The sequence below is a fragment of the Acyrthosiphon pisum genome, chromosome A1, assembly GCF_005508785.2.
Source record: "Acyrthosiphon pisum isolate AL4f chromosome A1, pea_aphid_22Mar2018_4r6ur, whole genome shotgun sequence".
Lineage (NCBI taxonomy): Eukaryota > Metazoa > Arthropoda > Insecta > Hemiptera > Aphididae > Acyrthosiphon > Acyrthosiphon pisum.
The window spans coordinates 15619459-15629207 of record NC_042494.1 but is presented as its reverse complement, the minus strand read 5'-3'; positions in this window follow the sequence as shown (position 1 = coordinate 15629207).

Below are 9749 nucleotides of genomic sequence, written 5' to 3'. Positions count from 1 at the left end.
CCCTCCTCCCTCTTTCTCACCCCATTTACGATGTAAATCCGTTTATTTACACAATCAGCACGGCGGGTTTAGCCGAAAGTCTATCGGTCGTTTGGTATCGTCGAAAATCGTGTATTCTGCGCTCCAAACAGGCGCCTTTATATACGGCCACTAATGCGATACAATACAATATATGGTCGATATGCACTTTAAGCCGAGCCGCGTACCGAATCGTCTATAAATGTATTAGATTTTACGCTGTCAGTCGCGATTTGAAAGTCGTATGATGTATATATAGCATCTGCCGGATAAAATCCTCCTTTGATCTATAACTGCGATGTATGACCAACCGCCCGTTTCTCCAGCCGAGTGTAGAGAGTATAATATTATGTTAGATTATAAAATTGTATATAAGCTGATCTATGCGCATATACAAACGAATGATTTCATCATTTGATTACCTCTGGAAATCAAAAGCTATATAAGTGTTTTTTAATGGCGTATTTTTTGAAAGAGGCGTCCTGCTAGGAGCAATGAGTATATATAATGAAGGATTACTGCACCCTCCATATTAATAGAAAATAATGATTTTACCTAATATGCGATCTATTTTTTAATCAAAAGTTAAAATTGACGTTTAATATCGCAAACAGATTTTTGTTTAGGTATAATATGTCTTATTATTATCTGTAAAATGCTAAAGTCTAGAGATCGACCTACATGTTATAGATTTGGTTTTTAAGTTCATATTTTAAAATATTATGTTACATAATATATTTAATATATTATCCAATATTTTATAATAATATTCTATAGGTACCTATAGCTGAATTATGTATAAGTATAGGATTTATAGCAGAATGGAAATAATTGTAATTAGCGGTAGAAATATAGTGCACAGTTGTACTTTTACTCGTTAACAACGTTATTTTGTCTATAGTATATAGTATAGCTAGCCTCTAAATCACCTTAGGATTGATTAACGTCGAAGGCGCATCACACGTCCATATCACCTTAAGCGAGCATGAATAATATGCATGTTGGTTTATATAGATAAAATTGTAAACGATTATTAAATTTACAATTACTTAAAATCATTTTAGACTTAATTGATGTCAGCGTGTCGGGTTTCGTGCTTCTGTCGAAATTTTAATGTAAATATACGAACACAATGAGAGATAAAAATATAAAATACTCTAAAATCTAATTTTCTAATTTGTATTACTGTATAATATTATTAAAAAATAATATATTAAATATTCGATACAGAATAAATTGTATCACATGTTATGAATTTTTAACTTTGAAATTTCGTGCAATTTAATTAATTTGTTTGCTCGGTTATCATAATTTATAATAAAGTAATCCTGTTTGGAATTTGTATTAACGATTAAACTATTATTATTTAATATTTACAAAAATTAGACACCTCTCAAGGAATTATCAACGAAATATGTCCGCAGGCATTTCTATAATATGTAGACAGAACGTTTCCACAACGCAGCCAGTGCAGTAGTAAGGTTGTTTTTATGTAATTTTTATTATTATAATTTATAATAATATATAAAATATGTAGATTCTAGCGTTCATTTAATGCGGGCACTTATCAATTTAAAACGGGTTGCATATACACTTGCCTGTTGAGTTTCAATATCATAGGTAGTATATAATTTTATAAGTCGAAAAAAAAATGTTTACATATACATAATAATGTATATAATTATTATTACAGTAGTAAGATTATTATAATGATAATATATATATATTATAGTCCTGGAAATGTTGTTTTCATACTTGGATCGCATAAATAGGATTAAATTAATACAGGATTAAATTCTGTATAGGTTTCCTACCTGCATGTCAATACGTCTCTCGAGAAAATCTGAGATATAATAATAATCGTTTATGATTCGCATGACTCGGCTGATCTGAGTATCGCTGATTATTATAAATGTTATTATTATTTATTTTTTCAATAAAAATCACATAGGTACTCGTAATTTCTATGACATAAAACATATTTGAATTCTTGTTCTTTGCGTCATTCAAATACACAACTTATCAAATATTCGAACGACCTATCTATAATAATATACCTATACGACATTTTTCGATACGATAGTGTACATTTAACATGTCTATGTCATGAAGTGTTTTCGGAAAAGCCAGTAAAGCACTATAGCTTTTAATCAATATCAGACTTTTATCGTTTTATCGGTAAGATTAATTTCTGGTGGACACACGCTCGACATTACATTGTTATATTTACGACGATTATAGCTGCGATTGGCGGTCGACATCTGAGGTACCGGAGAGTACCTCAGATGTATAAAAAGTATAATTTTATAGTATTATAATAATAACAATAATCCAATACTCGACTATTATATAATGAAATAAAATGCGAATGTTCGCGGGACATACAATCGATTTTGTTTTCATAATATGTGTACGAAAACTATACAATATCGTCGCGAAATACGTGCCCCGAAGATCCACTCGGCCGGTCAGCGCGTAATGTTATTGCAGCGACGAAACTCTAAACCGTCGTCCGAGCGAACAAAACGTCGACGAAACGCGCACTGTCGCTTCCGTTTTTTGGCCGGGTAGCGGATACTCTTAATTGGTTTTTGTTTTTCTGTTTCTTGAGGCTTTTGAACGCCTTTGGTCGTGAACCGAATACCGAACATCGTCACGTCCGCGCTCGGCGTTTTCCCCAAACCGTATATAGCATGCCCGTTGGCGCAATCTCGTGCCACTCTCGTTTTAAATTTTCTCGGGTGAAATTAAAAAAAATATATAACGCTTTGGTATAGTAACGCTCCGCGGTATAATATTATTATTATGTTCATCGCAAGAAAATCGGTTTCTTATATTGTAATAGTCATCACTCATCAAACAATCATCGTGTGGTTGGAATTTAAAATCAATAGGTATCAAACCTGCTGACCTAACCACTGTATCGTGAAATTTCGTCGATCCTATACATTATGTGTACTTAAATTTCAAGTGATTTTTACAAATTCGTGTGCGCGCAAATAACGGTCCATATTGATATTAGCGTATATGAAATGTTCAAATTGTGTGTGCATTGTAGTTGTAACGAGAGTAAAAAAATTGTGTGTATATTATTAACGGCGATGAATGACGACGCAAAGTGCTTGTCGAGTGGATTAGTTTTTAATTGTTTCGTATTAATTTCACTTATACGCCGCCGCAAAGGTCAAGAGCCAAGAGCGAATCAATTAAAGGCACTGATATTTTCATTCGTTTACTGCGGTGGCGGTGATGACGACGACAATGTGTTTAATCGCAGTCTCATTCATAATATATAAATTATAAATGCATAGGTGATTTATAGTTGATGTATATAGTAGTTACATTATTTACATCATACTATATTATAGTGTATTAACAATAAAAATAAAAGCTCTCTACTCTCAAGTACGGCAGCTGCAACTCTTATCGGGAGCGCTGCACACTTATGTGTCAACATTTTTTACGACAAGGTACTCACCACCTATACTAAATGAACAAAAAAATTTTTTTTTATATCGATAACGTTCATAATAGTTATTATTTGATTAGTTCTTTATTAGTTCTTCTTTAGGTATATGATGTAATATTCCACCAGCCGCCACCGATTTTATATTTTTCTTCGCTACCCAGCTCTTCCGTTTTTCAATTTTTCCGTTCAATGTTTTTCTCATGCGGGGCTGCTGCACGGCGGTAGCGACTTACGTCGAATTACTCGCGATTGTTGTATATTACATAATTATATAATTATTATATTATACGCGTACAGAAATTATCATGTATATATAGGTACGGTAGGTACTTACACCTCCGCTGCAGCAGGTAATTGTCGACTCGTTGAAACGACGCCCCGCGGGGAGACTGAATGTGCGCCTGCAGCAGACCCGTCGCGCGGATGAGAAGCTTTTAGTAAATTGTTTCGCTATATAAAGTATACCATACATAGTATATATATATATATATATATATATATATATATTTATAAATATATATGCGCACAATGCCGGCTAATGGCGAGCCAGCAGTGATAGAGAGACGGGTGGACGGTTGAACGGACGGTGAACCTATATATATATATATATATATTATACGCGTGTGGCACTAATCAGAATGTGTCTGAGCGCGACAATATACACACAAACGTTATAAATGATTTGCAATTAACGCATTGAATTTGCACCGGTAGCAGTATATACTATACAATATATATAAATACGGTACGGGCGAGTATAAACAATAATAATTAGTGTACATATATATATATATGTATGGTATGACCTCCCACCCTCCTCTCCCGGTCCAGGAGTGTGACGTGAATTGAATGCACGTGCAAACGCAATTTATACTAACCATTTCACTGATGTGTGTGGATACACGTCCTTATCAGTTTAAATTATTAGACGCGTCATGGACAAATAAAATACATTAGGACCATTTTTGAATTATTTAGCCAACGGAAGCGGAAAATCCTACGGATTTTCATGAAACTGCTGTTTTTTTTGATTAAAAAATATTTATCAACCTATATATCTATAGTATCTATACTAATTACGCGGAATCATAACAACAAATAAGTGTATTACCTATATATACATATAGAAAGTGCGATTTTGATTGATTTTTGATTTAATTTATTTTATTGAGCATTTTGGGAACTATATAGCTATAACCTCCCTACTGAATAATGGAATTATAAAATAATTTATAATTCATAGTAAGTACCTACGTTTCGATTAGAATTTTTTTTTTTTTTAATTTTCCGAGTAGTCTCAATTTAGGGCGGTTAAACATTTTAACGAATTTGTGAATATTCTTCAACACTATACCAACACTATGGTTATATTTAATTTTTCTGTTCAGCTGCGAAGAGAAGGCTATATATATCTATCGACGGTGAGCTGTGTGCATTTGCCCTTTATGATTATTCAATAAACTCGCTTGTTCACTTTTTCGTTAAATTATAGGCGCGGTAACACCGCTGCATACGAATGCGGCCGTTTAAAATTATTTAAGTATTCGATTACCCAGCTAGATAGCTATATCGTTTTTTCCTTAAATAACCAATTCTGTCCACCTACTACACCGTCATCAACCGACTCAAGAGTTTTCGACGTCACGCCGCTGGTGCATGCGCGGACGACGGAAATTCTAAACGAAAATCTTGTGCGGTTTCCACATCGGAGGTTATCGTTGTGTTGGCATCGAGCGAAGTCGTTCGGGTGGAATGAACAAAAAAATTATAAAAACATAAAAATATAAAAACAGACAAAGCAGTCAAAGTCGAATAATCATTTTCAGTTTCACTCGTCGCCGCTGCATTCGGGATGAGATCGAATTTCCGACGTACACACATCTTCCTCTCCCCTGATAGTTTCTCCTCCGCACTAATCATATTTCATCATCGTTCACGTCTCGTACCTATATAGTAGACAGAGTATACCTCTGTGACGACGTTCTTAAATACGTTTAGGGTTCCCGCCGTAGGCCTAACCGTAAAAAAATTAATAACAACAATAATATACGGTCATTAACGAAACTCTGAACCGATCATAAAAAAAAACAATATTTTATATTTAGAACGGCGGCGTAGATTTATTATATTAATGCGTTTTTGACCTACCACTTTGTTGTTGTCGTCGCGGAGTACCTATCGCCGCCAGACGAGAGCAGGTCACACACGTGTAAGTACGCGTAGGTATATATACGTCATGTTTAACCTGTAAAAGTATACAATATAATAATATATAATACGATGATAAAATAATGATACACGCACGTATTTATTTCCCCGCACAAGTCCCGAGGGTTGATCGGGGGGGTTATCGTATAGTCAGTCGTCGTAACGAAATATTAATCATACTTTCGTCGGGAAATCGCCATTGAACACGCGCGAGTTTCTCTTCCGCTAAACGTGTATTTAACACGTCCGCCTACCACCAGTGCACCCCATCCTTTATAACCCCTAAGCACCCCTCAGGAAAAAACAACCGTTAGCCGGCCGATCAAAATTGTTTTGCTCGAGTTATTAAAGGTCTATAACTCTCACGCGCTTGTTGTAAAGACCGGCGATTTTCGTCGCAAATGACGCGATCGCGTGGAGGCTTCGTAACGAGTATTATTATTTTTGTGTGTCTGATGCGCCTGTATGAACTTTGTACCTCGATCGTACGAATATTACTACCGTCGTTGGTATTATTATTATTATTATTTATGATGATAAGAAAAACAAAACTCTAGTATTATTTAAAGCGCCACCTCGAGATCGGCGCTTCGATATGCAGGTATTCACTATATAATATTATTGTGGGTACCCGGTACACCTATAGGAGACTTGTGCATTTTAAACATTTTATGCATAATCAAATATCATCACTTCTTGCGGGGGTCGATGATATATTTTAGTGTATCCATGGTGGCCCACCCTTAGGTCATAATATACACTTCAGTATTTGTATATTATAATAATATTATCTATGCGGTGGCGGATTTAACGGAGTAAATATGGACATTTTTGGACTGGGCTCGCTCGGAGGCCTGAACTCTGAACCTTTATAATTTGTTTTTTACTATATACCGCAACATCATAATGGAAAACGATTCGATCCATTAATTTCAGGAACGATGCTTGTCATGTGTGCATCATCTGTGATGGTAATATATAATAACTGCATCTCAAAAATCTCAAACACGTAGTCGTATATTATTGACAATCTGTACACATGTATTTATTTTTAATCTTTTGTGTTGTAATCGTCTATACATTAAAAAAACATTACAAACGAAAAATAATTTAAAACAAGAACAGAAGGCAAGGATAAGGTTATTAGTAACCAAGTTTAGTGCAGTTTATACATTATTTTATTCATCTTTGCATATGTAAATGATTTCTAAAAGCTCACAACAAACCTATTTATAGTTAAAATTTTGATGTTGAATTTTATATTATACAGATACCTATAATCCGGTAGTTAATGTATAGTTAAATTATAATTAAGGCAATTTAACTAAAAAAATATTTATTGAAAAACAAAAATGTTGTCCGACCCCTATTGTTATATATTATGTTTGCTGACTGAAGTCTGCAGGGCCTTTTTCTTTAAATCCGCTACTGGATCTATACAGTGGTTAATAAGTCCATTTTCGCATCGATAATTTATCGTTATATTATAAATTCATATAAAAGTATATTATATATTATGACGAACGCGTAGGTAGCTGCAGGTGTGTATAATAATATATGATATACACAAAATTATGACTGCCGCCGTCGAACCGTGTATATTATGTAGGTATATAAGAGCGTCGATGGGGGTTTTATTTTTCTCGTTAAAATTTATTTCCCTGTTTCTTTCCATTATTTTACATTATAATATTATATTATTATAATATAAATGCCAACATTAAAATATGGAAATATTAAAATATAAATATCATATTATTATACCGTCATCTAAAATATGATTTATTTTTAATTCCTTAAACGCGCTATACGATGAATAATGATGATCGTGTTTTTCAAATTTTTTTTTTTTTACTATTGCAAATTATCGTGTTCTATATATATTTCTATATATATATATAAATATTCACATATAACGCAATATATTTTAGAGGGTATATGTATAAAAAAAACTGATGTTAATTAGTGTATTAACATAAATTTAAATTGCATTTTATGTTTTTAACCGAAACGAGAACTCATTTAGTTTAAGTACTTATATAATTATATATGCATAAAATTATCATGTATACATATTATATATTGTGGCTGCGCGTTGTCCTGTTTATATAGACTGTACCTAAAATGTTGATACATCTATCACCCGAAATCATTTTCGACGGCGTTTATCTATACCTAAACCTTGTTTCAAAATAAGTATACAAAAGCGAAAGAATTTGTGCCCAATTAATTGCTCGTTTTTACCATAGGTTAAATAATATACTTACCGTCATTGTATACAGTTTTACTACCGTGGAGACATTCTGAATTTGTACTTCAATGGTTTTTATAATAACATGACGTTTAGAATTACATTGAAACTATACAATATAATGGAGGAAAATTAGCCGTCACAATTTACTGTATGTGCAGTATCTAATATCAATTATAACACCGTAGGTACTTATTTTTAAAGGTAAACACCGAGTTTATCGAAAAGTATTAACGTATACCTATTTCTTTCCATCATTATTAGTCTTTACAAAACAACGACGTTTTTGAAAAAAATATATTTTTCCATTTTTATCGTTATCATTTTTCAGTTTTACAGATTTTACTCTGCAAGGTAAGTAAATATTTTAGACGACCGGAGTAGTGTACCAATATTTAGGGGTGTAGCCCTCCGTGGTGTCTTGTTTAGACTTATATAAGCTAAATAACTTATTTAACCATGTGCTTTTTCGAAATTGTATTTTTATACATTGAAATTCTCAGCAATATATTCTGCTTCAAAATAAGAGATGAAAAAATGTCTACTCACGGTTGATCAAAAAAAAGTGAAAACTTGTAAAAAAAATTGTTTTGGTCCAAAGATGTTGTTTAGTAATAAATATAAACGACGTGGAAAAATACATTTTTTTTTCAAAAAAACGTTAACACGCGCGCAGTACTCGATACAACGAATGTTGAACCTTTACAAGAATCCTATTGTATAATATTATAGGTACTACATGACCGCATATATGGACTTAACGAATCAATGGTTCAAATATATATATATAATATGTTTGTTATGCTATTATATTATGTATATTGTGTGTTGTACTATTGCTCGGCGTCTGCTCGTAAAATGTGATGTTTCGACAAGAAAACGACTTATACGAAGGTATGTGTGCGTGTCTTATAGGTATCGGTGCGCGTTCGATATATACGCTCATGTAATGTCTGTTGGTTTCTTTTTTCGCCTTCTGCTCCTATAATACGCCCTCACAACAGGATCAGGCCCTCTGCCTCCCCGCCGCGGGTCTTGGACTATACGTCCCTTTGTTGGACACACGAGCACGTCGTAACAACAGTACTCGATGCCGAAGATTGATCGGTCCGGTCGTCTCGTCTCATCTCTACGCGACAAAGGTCTGCAGTGTTATCGTTCCTGCCGTCGCCTTGGAGTGGCGCCTTTCACATACGATATTACAATATAATAGCCGCAGAAATATTGTCCGAAAAGGAGTCGAGTTTGTACCTACCATCCACATTATCGTAGGTACATGATATGTTTTCTCGTCGCATCGATGTGGTTGTGTAGTACATACATAATATACATATACCGTCTACGGTTGTGTAGTTGTGTCTCAAACGTATAAAAAAAAAAGGTCAAATTGCATACGAAAATATTTTTTTTTTGTCTAATGAAATTACTGACACGTTACGAGTTATTACCTAAGTTTAAGTTCTAAATTGATTTTAATTTATTCACGTAACGAATTTATGGTTTTTTTAAAAAAAAATATTTTATAAATAACGACAGTGAAAGGAACAAAAAAAAAATTAACTGTTCGTGTTTTGGAAGAATTTTTTTATTTACGAGCACTATATTTTTCCGTCGATTTGATTTTTATTAAATTAAAAATCGGTTGGTCTGTTAGCGACACTACAATAACGTTATACAACAACATTTTTTGGTTGGAACTCAAGTAACCTACTTATACAATATTCTATACGACATGAGTCACATGCACTTCCGAATCAATATAGGACGTATTCTACGTGCTGTAAATTTGAATTTCCTTATCAA